Genomic DNA, 13,803 nt, shown 5'->3' on the forward strand with positions numbered 1-13,803 from the left:
ACCACCCAAGCTAGAAATTTCCAAATTTTGCTGGATTTCTCCAAAACCAAAGTGGTCAGAATCTAGGGCACAGCAAGTGCTCAGAGCCCCAAAGGCCCGCTTTCATCTGATGCCCTGAGCATGGGGAAATGACTTCATTTTCCCCTGGAAAATGGCCTCTTGTTGCGGCCAGTCGCCCTGGCCGACCCTGACCACTGAAGCTAGAAATTTCCAAATTTTGCTGCATTTCTCCAAAACCAAAGTGGTCAGAATCTACGTCCCAGCAAGTGCTCAGAGCCCCAAAGGCCAGCTTCCATCTGATGCCCAGACCGTGGGGAAATGACTGCTTTTTCCCCTGGAAAATGACCTCTCTTTGCGGCCACTCGCCCTGGACGACCCCGACCACTCATGCTTGAAATTACAAATTTTGCTGGATTTCTCTAAAACAAAAGTGGTCAGAATCTATGTCCCAGCAAGTGCTCAGTGCCTAAAAGGCCAGCTTTCATCTGATGCCCTGAGCATGGGGAAATGATTTCTTTTTCCCCTGGAAAATGACCTCTCTTTGCGGCCACTCGCCCAGGTCGACCCCGACCACCCAAGCTAGAAATTTCCAAATTCTGCTGCATTTCTCCAAAACCAAAGTGGTCAGAATCTAGGGCACAGCAAGTGCTCAGAGCCCCAAAGGCCAGCTTCCATCTGATGCCCAGACCGTGGGGAAATGACTACTTTTTCCCCTGGAAAATGACCTCTCTTTCCGGCCACTCGCCCTGGACGACCCCGACCACCCACGCTTGAAATTACAAATTTTTCTGGATTTCTCTAAAACAAAAGTGGTCAGAATCTACGTCCCAGCAAGTGCTCAGAGCCCCAAAGGCCAGCTTTCATCTGATGCCCAGACCCTGTGCATATGACTTCTTTTCCCCCTGGAAAATGACCTCTCTTTGCGTCCACTCGCCCTGGTCGAACCCGACCACCCAAGCTAGAAATTTCAAACTTTGCTGCATTTCTCCAAAACCAAAGTGGTCAGAATCTAGGGCACAGCAAGTGCTCAGAGCCCCAAAGGCCAGCTTTCATCTGATGCCCTGAGCATGGGGAAATGATTTCTTTTTCCCCTGGAAAATGACCTCTCTTTCCGGCCACTCGCCCTGGCGGACCCTGAACACCCAAGCGAGAAATTTCCAAATTTTGCTGCATTTCTCCAAAACCAAAGTGGTCAGAATCTAGGGCACAGCAAGTGCTCAGTGCCTAAAAGGCCAGCTTTCATCTGATGCCCAGACCCTGTGCATATGACTTCTTTTCCCCTGGAAAATGACCTCTCTTTGCGGCCACTCGCCCTGGACGACCCCGACCACCCACGCTAGAAATTTCCAAATTTTGCTGCATTTCTCCAAAACCAAAGTGGTCAGAATCTACGTCCCAGCAAGTGCTCAGAGCCCCAAAGTCCAGCTTCCATCAGATGCCCAGACCCTGTGCATATGACTCCTTTTCCCCCTGGAAAATGACCTCTCTTTGCGGCCACTCGCCCTGGACGACCCCGACCACTCATGCTTGAAATTACAAATTTTGCTGGATTTCTCTAAAACAAAAGTGGTCAGAATCTATGTCCCAGCAAGTGCTCAGTGCCTAAAAGGCCAGCTTTCATCTGATGCCCTGAGCATGGGGAAATGATTTCTTTTTCCCCTGGAAAATGACCTCTCTTTGCGGCCACTCGCCCAGGTCGACCCCGACCACCCAAGCTAGAAATTTCCAAATTCTGCTGCATTTCTCCAAAACCAAAGTGGTCAGAATCTAGGGCACAGCAAGTGCTCAGAGCCCCAAAGGCCAGCTTCCATCTGATGCCCAGACCGTGGGGAAATGACTACTTTTTCCCCTGGAAAATGACCTCTCTTTCCGGCCACTCGCCCTGGACGACCCCGACCACCCACGCTTGAAATTACAAATTTTTCTGGATTTCTCTAAAACAAAAGTGGTCAGAATCTACGTCCCAGCAAGTGCTCAGAGCCCCAAAGGCCAGCTTTCATCTGATGCCCAGACCCTGTGCATATGACTTCTTTTCCCCCTGGAAAATGACCTCTCTTTGCGTCCACTCGCCCTGGTCGAACCCGACCACCCAAGCTAGAAATTTCAAATTTTGCTGCATTTCTCCAAAACCAAAGTGGTCAGAATCTAGGGCACAGCAAGTGCTCAGAGCCCCAAAGGCCAGCTTTCATCTGATGCCCTGAGCATGGGGAAATGATTTCTTTTTCCCCTGGAAAATGACCTCTCTTTCCGGCCACTCGCCCTGGCGGACCCTGAACACCCAAGCGAGAAATTTCCAAATTTTGCTGCATTTCTCCAAAACCAAAGTGGTCAGAATCTAGGGCACAGCAAGTGCTCAGTGCCTAAAAGGCCAGCTTTCATCTGATGCCCAGACCCTGTGCATATGACTTCTTTTCCCCTGGAAAATGACCTCTCTTTGCGGCCACTCGCCCTGGACGACCCCGACCACCCACGCTAGAAATTTCCAAATTTTGCTGCATTTCTCCAAAACCAAAGTGGTCAGAATCTACGTCCCAGCAAGTGCTCAGAGCCCCAAAGTCCAGCTTCCATCAGATGCCCAGACCCTGTGCATATGACTCCTTTTCCCCCTGGAAAATGACCTCTCTTTGCGGCCACTGGCCCTGGTCGACCCCGACCACCCAAGCTAGAAATTTCCAAATTTTGCTGGATTTCTCCAAAACCAAAGTGGTCAGAATCTAGGGCACAGCAAGTGCTCAGAGCCCCAAAGGCCAGCTTTCATCTGATGCCCAGACCCTGTGCATATGACTCCTTTTCCCCCTGGAAAATGACCTCTCTTTGCGGCCACTCGCCCTGGACGACCCCGACCACCCAAGCTAGAAATTTCCAAATTTTGCTGCATTTCTCCAAAACCAAAGTGGTCAGAATCTAGGTCCCACCATGTGCTCAGAGCCCCAAAAGCCAGCTTTCATCTGATGCCCAGAGCCTGGAGAAATGGCTATTTTTTCCCCTGAAAATGACCTCTCTTTGCGACCACTCGCCCTGGCCGACCCCGACCACCCAAACTAGAAATTTCAAATTTTGTTGGATTTCTCCAAAACTACAGTGGTCAGAATCTAGGCGAATGCAAGTCCGTAGAGCCCCAAATGTCAGCTTTCATCTGATGCCCTGACGCTGGGCAAATCACTTCTTGTTCCCCTGGAAAATGGCCTCTCTTTGCGGCCACTCGCCCTGGCCGACACTGTCCACTGAAGCTAGAAATTTCCAAATTTTGCTGGATTTCTCCAAAACTAAAATGGTCAGAATCTAGGGCACAGCAAGTGCTCAGAGCCCCAAAGGCCAGCTACCATCTGATGCCCACACCGTGGGGAAATGACTACTTTTTCGCCTGGAAAATGGCCTCTCTTTGCGGCCACTCGCCCTGGCCGACACTGTCCACTGAAGCTAGAAATTTCCAAATTTTGCTGCATTTCTCCAAAACCAAAGTGGTCAGAATCTAGGGCACAGCAAGTGCTCAGAGCCCCAAAGGCCAGCTTTCATCTGATGCCCTGAGCATGGGGAAATGATTTATTTTTCCCCTGGAAAATGACCTCTCTTTCCGGCCACTCGCCCTGGCCGACCCTGAACACCCAAGCGAGAAATTTCCAAATTTTGCTGCATTTCTCCAAAACCAAAGTGGTCAGAATCTAGGTCCCACCATGTGCTCAGAGCCCCAAAGGCCAGCTTTCATCTGATGCCCAGACCCTGTGCATATGACTTCTTTTCCCCCTGGAAAATGGCCTCTCTTTCCGGCCACTCGCCATGCACGACCCCGACCACCCAAGCTAGAAATTTCCAAATTTTGCTGGATTTCTCCAAAACCAAAGTGGTCAGAATCTAGGGCACAGCAAGTGCTCAGAGCCCCAAAGGCCAGCTTTCATCTGATGCCCTGAGCATGGGGAAATGACTTCTTTTCCCCCTGGAAAATGGCCTCTTGTTGCGGCCACTCGCCCTGGCGGACCCTGACCACTGAAGCTAGAAATTTCCAAATTTTGCTGCATTTCTCCAAAACCAAAGTGGTCAGAATCTAGGTCCCAGCAAGTGCTCAGAGCCCCAAAGGCCAGCTTCCATCTGATGCCCAGACCGTGGGGAAAATGACTGCTTTTTCCCCTGGAAAATGACCTCTCTTTGCGGCCACTCGCCCTGGACGACCCCGAACACCCATGCTTGAAATTACAAATTTTGCTGGATTTCTCTAAAACAAAAGTGGTCAGAATCTACGTCCCAGCAAGTGCTCAGTGCCTAAAAGGCCAGTATTCATCTGATGCCCAGACCCTGTGCATATGACTTCTTTTCCCCCTGGAAAATGACCTCTCTTTGCGGCCACTCGCCCTGGTCGACCCCAACCACCCAAGCTAGAAATTTCCAAATTTTGCTGGATTTCCCCAAAACCAAAGTGGTCAGAATCTAGGGCACAGCAAGTGCTCAGAGCCCCAAAGGCCAGCTTTCATCTGATGCCCTGAGCATTGGGAAATGACTTCTTTTTCCCCTGGAAAATGACCTCTCTTTCCGGCCACTCGCCCTGGCCGACCCTGAACACCCAAGCGAGAAATTTCCAAATTTTGCTGGATTAATGCAAAACCAAAGTGGTCAGAATCTAGGTCCCACCATGTGCTCAGAGCCCCAAAGGCCAGCTTTCATCTGATGCCCAGAGCCTGGAGAAATGGCTATTTTTTCCCCTGAAAATGACCTCTCTTTGCGACCACTCGCCCTGGCCGACCCCGACCACCCAAACTAGAAATTTCAAATTTTGCTGGATTTCTCCAAAACTACAGTGGTCAGAATCTAGGCGAATGCAAGTCCGTAGAGCCCCAAATGTCAGCTTTCATCTGATGCCCTGACCCTGGGCAAATCACTTCTTGTTCCCCTGGAAAATCGCCTCTGTTTGCGGCCACTCGCCCTGGCCGACCCTGAGCTCCCAAACTAGAAATTTCCAAATTTTGCTGGATTTCTGCAAAACCAAAGTGGTCAGAATCTACGTCCCAGCAAGTGCTCAGCGCCTAAAAGGCCAGCTTTCATCTGATGCCCAGACCCTGTGCATATGACTTCTTTTTCCCCTGGAAAATGACCTCTCTTTGCGGCCACTCGCCCTGGCCGACACTGTCCACTGAAGCTAGAAATTTCCAAATTTTGCTGGATTTCTCCAAAACTGAAAGGGTCAGAATCTAGGGCACAGCAATTGCTCAGGGCCCCAAAGGCCAGCTTCCATCTGATGCCCAGACCGTGGGGAAATGACTACTTTTTCCCCTGGAAAATGGCCTCTCTTTCCGGCCACTGGCCCTGGTCGACCCCGACCACCCAAGCTAGAAATTTCCAAATTTTGCTGGATTTCTCCAAAACCAAAGTGGTCAGAATCAAGGTCCCACCATGTGCTCAGAGCCCCAAAGGCCAGCTTTCATCTGATGCCCAGAGCCTGGAGAAATGGCTATTTTTTCCCCTGAAAATGACCTCTCTTTGCGGCCACTCGCCCTGGCCGACCCCGACCACCCAAACTAGAAATTTCAAATTTTGTTGGATTTCTCCAAAACCAAAGTGGTCAGAATCTAGGGCACAGCAAGTGCTCAGAGCCCCAAAGGCCAGCTTTCATCTGATGCCCTGAGCATGGGGAAATGACTTCTTTTCCCCCTGGAAAATGGCCTCTTGTTGCGGCCACTCGCCCTGGCGGACCCTGACCACTGAAGCTAGAAATTTCCAAATTTTGCTGCATTTCTCCAAAACCAAAGTGGTCAGAATCTAGGTCCCAGCAAGTGCTCAGAGCCCCAAAGGCCAGCTTCCATCTGATGCCCAGACCGTGGGGAAAATGACTGCTTTTTCCCCTGGAAAATGACCTCTCTTTGCGGCCACTCGCCCTGGACGACCCCGAACACCCATGCTTGAAATTACAAATTTTGCTGGATTTCTCTAAAACAAAAGTGGTCAGAATCTACGTCCCAGCAAGTGCTCAGTGCCTAAAAGGCCAGTATTCATCTGATGCCCAGACCCTGTGCATATGACTTCTTTTCCCCCTGGAAAATGACCTCTCTTTGCGGCCACTCGCCCTGGTCGACCCCAACCACCCAAGCTAGAAATTTCCAAATTTTGCTGGATTTCCCCAAAACCAAAGTGGTCAGAATCTAGGGCACAGCAAGTGCTCAGAGCCCCAAAGGCCAGCTTTCATCTGATGCCCTGAGCATTGGGAAATGACTTCTTTTTCCCCTGGAAAATGACCTCTCTTTCCGGCCACTCGCCCTGGCCGACCCTGAACACCCAAGCGAGAAATTTCCAAATTTTGCTGGATTAATGCAAAACCAAAGTGGTCAGAATCTAGGTCCCACCATGTGCTCAGAGCCCCAAAGGCCAGCTTTCATCTGATGCCCAGAGCCTGGAGAAATGGCTATTTTTTCCCCTGAAAATGACCTCTCTTTGCGACCACTCGCCCTGGCCGACCCCGACCACCCAAACTAGAAATTTCAAATTTTGCTGGATTTCTCCAAAACTACAGTGGTCAGAATCTAGGCGAATGCAAGTCCGTAGAGCCCCAAATGTCAGCTTTCATCTGATGCCCTGACCCTGGGCAAATCACTTCTTGTTCCCCTGGAAAATCGCCTCTGTTTGCGGCCACTCGCCCTGGCCGACCCTGAGCTCCCAAACTAGAAATTTCCAAATTTTGCTGGATTTCTGCAAAACCAAAGTGGTCAGAATCTACGTCCCAGCAAGTGCTCAGCGCCTAAAAGGCCAGCTTTCATCTGATGCCCAGACCCTGTGCATATGACTTCTTTTTCCCCTGGAAAATGACCTCTCTTTGCGGCCACTCGCCCTGGCCGACACTGTCCACTGAAGCTAGAAATTTCCAAATTTTGCTGGATTTCTCCAAAACTGAAAGGGTCAGAATCTAGGGCACAGCAATTGCTCAGGGCCCCAAAGGCCAGCTTCCATCTGATGCCCAGACCGTGGGGAAATGACTACTTTTTCCCCTGGAAAATGGCCTCTCTTTCCGGCCACTGGCCCTGGTCGACCCCGACCACCCAAGCTAGAAATTTCCAAATTTTGCTGGATTTCTCCAAAACCAAAGTGGTCAGAATCAAGGTCCCACCATGTGCTCAGAGCCCCAAAGGCCAGCTTTCATCTGATGCCCAGAGCCTGGAGAAATGGCTATTTTTTCCCCTGAAAATGACCTCTCTTTGCGGCCACTCGCCCTGGCCGACCCCGACCACCCAAACTAGAAATTTCAAATTTTGTTGGATTTCTCCAAAACTACAGGGGTCAGAATCTAGGCGAATGCAAGTCCGTAGAGCCCCAAATGTCAGCTTTCATCTGATGCCCTGACCCTGGGCAAATCACTTCTTGTTCCCCTGGAAAATGGCCTCTCTTTGCGGCCACTCGCCCTGGCCGACCCTGAGCTCCCAAACTAGAAATTTCCAAATTTTGCTGGATTTCTGCAAAACCAAAGTGGTCAGAATCTACGTCCCAGCAAGTGCTCAGCGCCTAAAAGGCCAGCTTTCATCTGATGCCCAGACCCTGTGCATATGACTTCTTTTTCCCCTGGAAAATGACCTCTCTTTGCGGCCACTCGCCCTGGCCAACACTGTCCACTGAAGCCAGAAATTTCCAAATTTTGCTGGATTTCTCCAAAACTAAAATGGTCAGAATCTAGGGCACAGCAAGTGCTCAGAGCCCCAAAGGCCAGCTTCCATCTGATGCCCAGACCGTGGGGAAATGACTACTTTTTCCCCTGGAAAATGGCCTCTCTTTCCGGCCACTCGCCCTGGACGACCCCGACCACCCACGCTTGAAATTGCAAATTTTGCTGGATTTCTCCAAAACGAAAGTGGTCAGAATCTACGTCCCAGCAAGTGCTCAGTGCCTAAAAGGCCAGCTTTCATCTGATGCCCAGACCCTGTGCATATGACTTGTTTTCCCCCTGGAAAATGACCTCTCTTTGCGGCCCCTGGCCCTGGTCGACCCCGACCACCCAAGCTAGAAATTTCCAAATTTTGCTGGATTTCTCCAAAACCAAAGTGGTCAGAATCTAGGGCACAGCAAGTGCTCAGAGCCCCAAAGGCCCGCTTTCATCTGATGCCCTGAGCATGGGGAAATGACTTCATTTTCCCCTGGAAAATGGCCTCTTGTTGCGGCCACTCGCCCTGGCCGACCCTGACCACTGAAGCTAGAAATTTCCAAATTTTGCTGCATTTCTCCAAAACCAAAGTGGTCAGAATCTACGTCCCAGCAAGTGCTCAGAGCCCCAAAGGCCAGCTTTCATCTGATGCCCAGACCGTGGGGAAATGACTTCTTTTTCCCCTGGAAAATGACCTCTCTTTCCGGCCACTCGCCCTGGACGACCCTGACCAGCCATGCTTGAAATTACAAATTTTGCTGGATTTCTCTAAAACAAAAGTGGTCAGAATCTACGTCCCAGCAAGTGCTCAGTGCCTAAAAGGCCAGCTTTCATCTGATGCCCTGAGCATGGGGAAATGATTTCTTTTTCCCCTGGAAAATGACCTCTCTTTGCGGCCACTCGCCCTGGTCGACCCCGACCACCCAAGCTAGAAATTTCCAAATTTTGCTGCATTTCTCTAAAACGAAAGTGGTCAGAATCTACGTCCCAGCAAGTGCTCAGTGCCTAAAAGGCCAGCTTTCATCTGATGCCCAGACCCTGTGCATATGACTTCTTTTCCCCCTGGAAAATGACCTCTCTTTGCGGCCACTCGCCCTGTTCGACCCCGACCACCCAAGCTAGAAATTTCCAAATTTTGCTGGATTTCTCCAAAACCAAAGTGGTCAGAATCTCGGTCCCAGCAAGTGCTCAGAGCCCCAAAGGCCAGCTTCCATCTGATGCCCAGACCCTGTGCATATGACTTCTTTTCCCCCTGGAAAATGACCTCTCTTTGCGGCCACTGGCCCTGGTCGACCCCGACCACCCAAGCTAGAAATTTCCAAATTTTGCTGGATTTCTCCAAAACCAAAGTGGTCAGAATCTAGGGCACAGCAAGTGCTCAGAGCCCCAAAGGCCAGCTTTCATCTGATGCCCTGAGCATGGGGAAATGATTTCTTTTTCCCCTGGAAAATGACCTCTCTTTCCGGCCACTCCCCGTGGCCAACCCTGAACACCCAAGCGAGAAATTTCCAAATTTTGCTGGATTTCTGCAAAACCAAAGTGGTCAGAATCTAGGGCCCACCATGTGCTCAGAGCCCCAAAGGCCAGCTTTCATCTGATGCCCAGACCCTGTGCATCTGACTTCTTTTCCCCCTGGAAAATGACCTCTCTTTGCGGCCACTGGCCCTGGTCGACCCCGACCACCCAAGCTAGAAATTTCAAATTTTGCTGGATTTCTCCAAAACCAAAGTGGTCAGAATCTACGTCCCAGCAAGTGCTCAGTGCCTAAAAGGCCAGCTTTCATCTGATGCCCAGACCCTGTGCATATGACTTCTTTTCCCCCTGGAAAATGACCTCTCTTTCCGGCCACTCGCCCTGGCGGACCCTGAACACCCAAGCGAGAAATTTCCAAATTTTGCTGCATTTCTCCAAAACCAAAGTGGTCAGAATCTAGGGCACAGCAAGTGCTCAGTGCCTAAAAGGCCAGCTTTCATCTGATGCCCAGACCCTGTGCATATGACTTCTTTTCCCCCTGGAAAATGACCTCTCTTTGCGGCCACTCGCCCTGGACGACACTGTCCACTGAAGCCAGAAATTTCCAAATTTTGCTGGATTTCTCCAAAACTAAAATGGTCAGAATCTAGGGCACAGCAAGTGCTCAGAGCCCCAAAGGCCAGCTTCCATCTGATGCCCAGACTGTGGGGAAATGACTACTTTTTCCCCTGGAAAATGGCCTCTCTTTCCGGCCACTCGCCCTGGACGACCCCGACCACCCACGCTTGTAATTGCAAATTTTGCTGGATTTCTCCAAAACGAAAGTGGTCAGAATCTAGGGCCCACCATGTGCTCAGAGCCCCAAAGGCCAGCTTTCATCTGATGCCCAGACCCTGTGCATATGACTTCTTTTCCCCCTGGAAAATGACCTCTCTTTGCGGCCACTGGCCCTGGTCGACCCCGACCACCCAAGCTAGAAATTTCAAATTTTGCTGGATTTCTCCAAAACCAAAGTGGTCAGAATCTACGTCCCAGCAAGTGCTCAGTGCCTAAAAGGCCAGCTTTCATCTGATGCCCAGACCCTGTGCATATGACTTCTTTTCCCCCTGGAAAATGACCTCTCTTTCCGGCCACTCGCCCTGGCGGACCCTGAACACCCAAGCGAGAAATTTCCAAATTTTGCTGCATTTCTCCAAAACCAAAGTGGTCAGAATCTAGGGCACAGCAAGTGCTCAGTGCCTAAAAGGCCAGCTTTCATCTGATGCCCAGACCCTGTGCATATGACTTCTTTTCCCCCTGGAAAATGACCTCTCTTTGCGGCCACTCGCCCTGGACGACACTGTCCACTGAAGCCAGAAATTTCCAAATTTTGCTGGATTTCTCCAAAACTAAAATGGTCAGAATCTAGGGCACAGCAAGTGCTCAGAGCCCCAAAGGCCAGCTTCCATCTGATGCCCAGACTGTGGGGAAATGACTACTTTTTCCCCTGGAAAATGGCCTCTCTTTCCGGCCACTCGCCCTGGACGACCCCGACCACCCACGCTTGAAATTGCAAATTTTGCTGGATTTCTCCAAAACGAAAGTGGTCAGAATCTACGTCCCAGCAAGTGCTCAGTGCCTAAAAGGCCAGCTTTCATCTGATGCCCAGACCCTGTGCATATGACTTCTTTTCCCCCTGGAAAATGACCTCTCTTTGCGGCCACTCGCCCTGGTCGACCCCGACCACCCAAGCTAGAAATTTCCAAATTTTGCTGGATTTCTCCAAAACCAAAGTGGTCAGAATCTAGGGCACAGCAAGTGCTCAGAGCCCCAAAGGCCAGCTTTCATCTGATGCCCTGAGCATGGGGAAATGATTTCTTTTTCCCCTGGAAAATGACCTCTCTTTCCGGCCACTCCCCGTGGCCGACCCTGAACACCCAAGGGAGAAATTTCCAAATTTTGCTGGATTTCTCCAAAACCAAAGTGGTCAGAATCTAGGTCCCACCATGTGCTCAGCGCCCCAAAGGCCAGCTTTCATCTGATGCCCAGACCCTGTGCATATGACTTCTTTTCCCCCTGGAAAATGACCTCTCTTTCCGGCCACTCGCCCTGGACGACCCTGACCACCCAAGCTAGAAATTTCAAATTTTGCTGGATTTCTCCAAAACCAAATGGTCAGAATCTAGGGCACAGCAAGTGCTCAGAGCCCCAAAGGCCAGCTTTCATCTGATGCCCTGAGCATGGGGAAATGATTTCTTTTTCCCCTGGAAAATGACCTCTCTTTCCGGCCACTCGCCCTGGCGGACCCTGAACACCCAAGCGAGAAATTTCCAAATTTTGCTGCATTTCTCCAAAACCAAAGTGGTCAGAATCTAGGGCACAGCAAGTGCTCAGTGCCTAAAAGGCCAGCTTTCATCTGATGCCCAGACCCTGTGCATATGACTTCTTTTCCCCCTGGAAAATGACCTCTCTTTGCGGCCACTCGCCCTGGACGACACTGTCCACTGAAGCCAGAAATTTCCAAATTTTGCTGGATTTCTCCAAAACTAAAATGGTCAGAATCTAGGGCACAGCAAGTGCTCAGAGCCCCAAAGGCCAGCTTCCATCTGATGCCCAGACCGTGGGGAAATGACTACTTTTTCCCTGGAAAATGGCCTCTCTTTCCAGCCACTCGCCCTGGACGACCCCGACCACCCACGCTTGAAATTGCAAATTTTGCTGGATTTCTCCAAAACGAAAGTGGTCAGAATCTACGTCCCAGCAAGTGCTCAGTGCCTAAAAGGCCAGCTTTCATCTGATGCCCAGACCCTGTGCATATGACTTCTTTTCCCCCTGGAAAATGACCTCTCTTTGCGGCCACTGGCCCTGGTCGACCCCGACCACCCAAGCTAGAAATTTCCAAATTTTGCTGGATTTCTCCAAAACCAAAGTGGTCAGAATCTAGGGCACAGCAAGTGCTCAGAGCCCCAAAGGCCAGCTTTCATCTGATGCCCTGAGCATGGGGAAATGATTTCTTTTTCCCCTGGAAAATGACCTCTCTTTCCGGCCACTCCCCGTGGCCGACCCTGAACACCCAAGGGAGAAATTTCCAAATTTTGCTGGATTTCTCCAAAACCAAAGTGGTCAGAATCTAGGTCCCACCATGTGCTCAGCGCCCCAAAGGCCAGCTTTCATCTGATGCCCAGACCCTGTGCATATGACTTCTTTTCCCCCTGGAAAATGACCTCTCTTTCCGGCCACTCGCCCTGGACGACCCTGACCACCCAAGCTAGAAATTTCAAATTTTGCTGGATTTCTCCAAAACCAAAGTGGTCAGAATCTAGGGCACAGCAAGTGCTCAGAGCCCCAAAGGCCAGCTTTCATCTGATGCCCTGAGCATGGGGAAATGATTTCTTTTTCCCCTGGAAAATGACCTCTCTTTCCCGCCACTCGCCCTGGCGGACCCTGAACACCCAAGCGAGAAATTTCCAAATTTTGCTGCATTTCTCCAAAACCAAAGTGGTCAGAATCTAGGGCACAGCAAGTGCTCAGTGCCTAAAAGGCCAGCTTTCATCTGATGCCCAGACCCTGTGCATATGACTTCTTTTCCCCCTGGAAAATGACCTCTCTTTGCGGCCACTCGCCCTGGACGACACTGTCCACTGAAGCCAGAAATTTCCAAATTTTGCTGGATTTCTCCAAAACTAAAATGGTCAGAATCTAGGGCACAGCAAGTGCTCAGAGCCCCAAAGGCCAGCTTCCATCTGATGCCCAGACCGTGGGGAAATGACTACTTTTTCCCTGGAAAATGGCCTCTCTTTCCGGCCACTCGCCCTGGACGACCCCGACCACCCACGCTTGAAATTGCAAATTTTGCTGGATTTCTCCAAAACGAAAGTGGTCAGAATCTACGTCCCAGCAAGTGCTCAGTGCCTAAAAGGCCAGCTTTCATCTGATGCCCAGACCCTGTGCATATGACTTCTTTTCCCCCTGGAAAATGACCTCTCTTTGCGGCCACTGGCCCTGGTCGACCCCGACCACCCAAGCTAGAAATTTCCAAATTTTGCTGGATTTCTCCAAAACCAAAGTGGTCAGAATCTAGGGCACAGCAAGTGCTCAGAGCCCCAAAGGCCCGCTTACATCTGATGCCCTGAGCATGGGGAAATGACTTCATTTTCCCCTGTAAAATGGCCTCTTGTTGCGGCCACTCGCCCTGGCCGACCCTGACCACTGAAGCTAGAAATTTCCAAATTTTGCTGCATTTCTCCAAAACCAAAGTGGTCAGAATCTACGTCCCAGCAAGTGCTCAGAGCCCCAAAGGCCAGCTTTCATCTGATGCCCAGACCGTGGGGAAATGACTGCTTTTTCCCCTGGAAAATGACCTCTCTTTGCGGCCACTCGCCCTGGTCGACCCCGACCACCCAAGCTAGAAATTTCCAAATTTTGCTGCATTTCTCCAAAACCAAAGTGGTCAGAATCTAGGGCACAGCAAGTGCTCAGAGCCCCAAAGGCCAGCTTCCATCTGATGCCCAGACCGTGTGGAAATGACTACTTTTTCCCCTGGAAAATGACCTCTCTTTCCGGCCACTCGCCCTGGACGACCCCGACCACCCACGCTTGAAATTACAAATTTTTCTGGATTTCTCTAAAACAAAAGTGGTCAGAATCTACGTCCCAGCAAGTGCTCAGTGCCGAAAAGGCCAGCTTTCATCTGATGCCCAGACCCTGTACATATGACTTCTTTTCCCCCTGGAAAATGA

The sequence above is a fragment of the Passer domesticus genome, chromosome W, assembly GCF_036417665.1.
Source record: "Passer domesticus isolate bPasDom1 chromosome W, bPasDom1.hap1, whole genome shotgun sequence".
In the NCBI taxonomy this organism is placed as follows: domain Eukaryota; kingdom Metazoa; phylum Chordata; class Aves; order Passeriformes; family Passeridae; genus Passer; species Passer domesticus.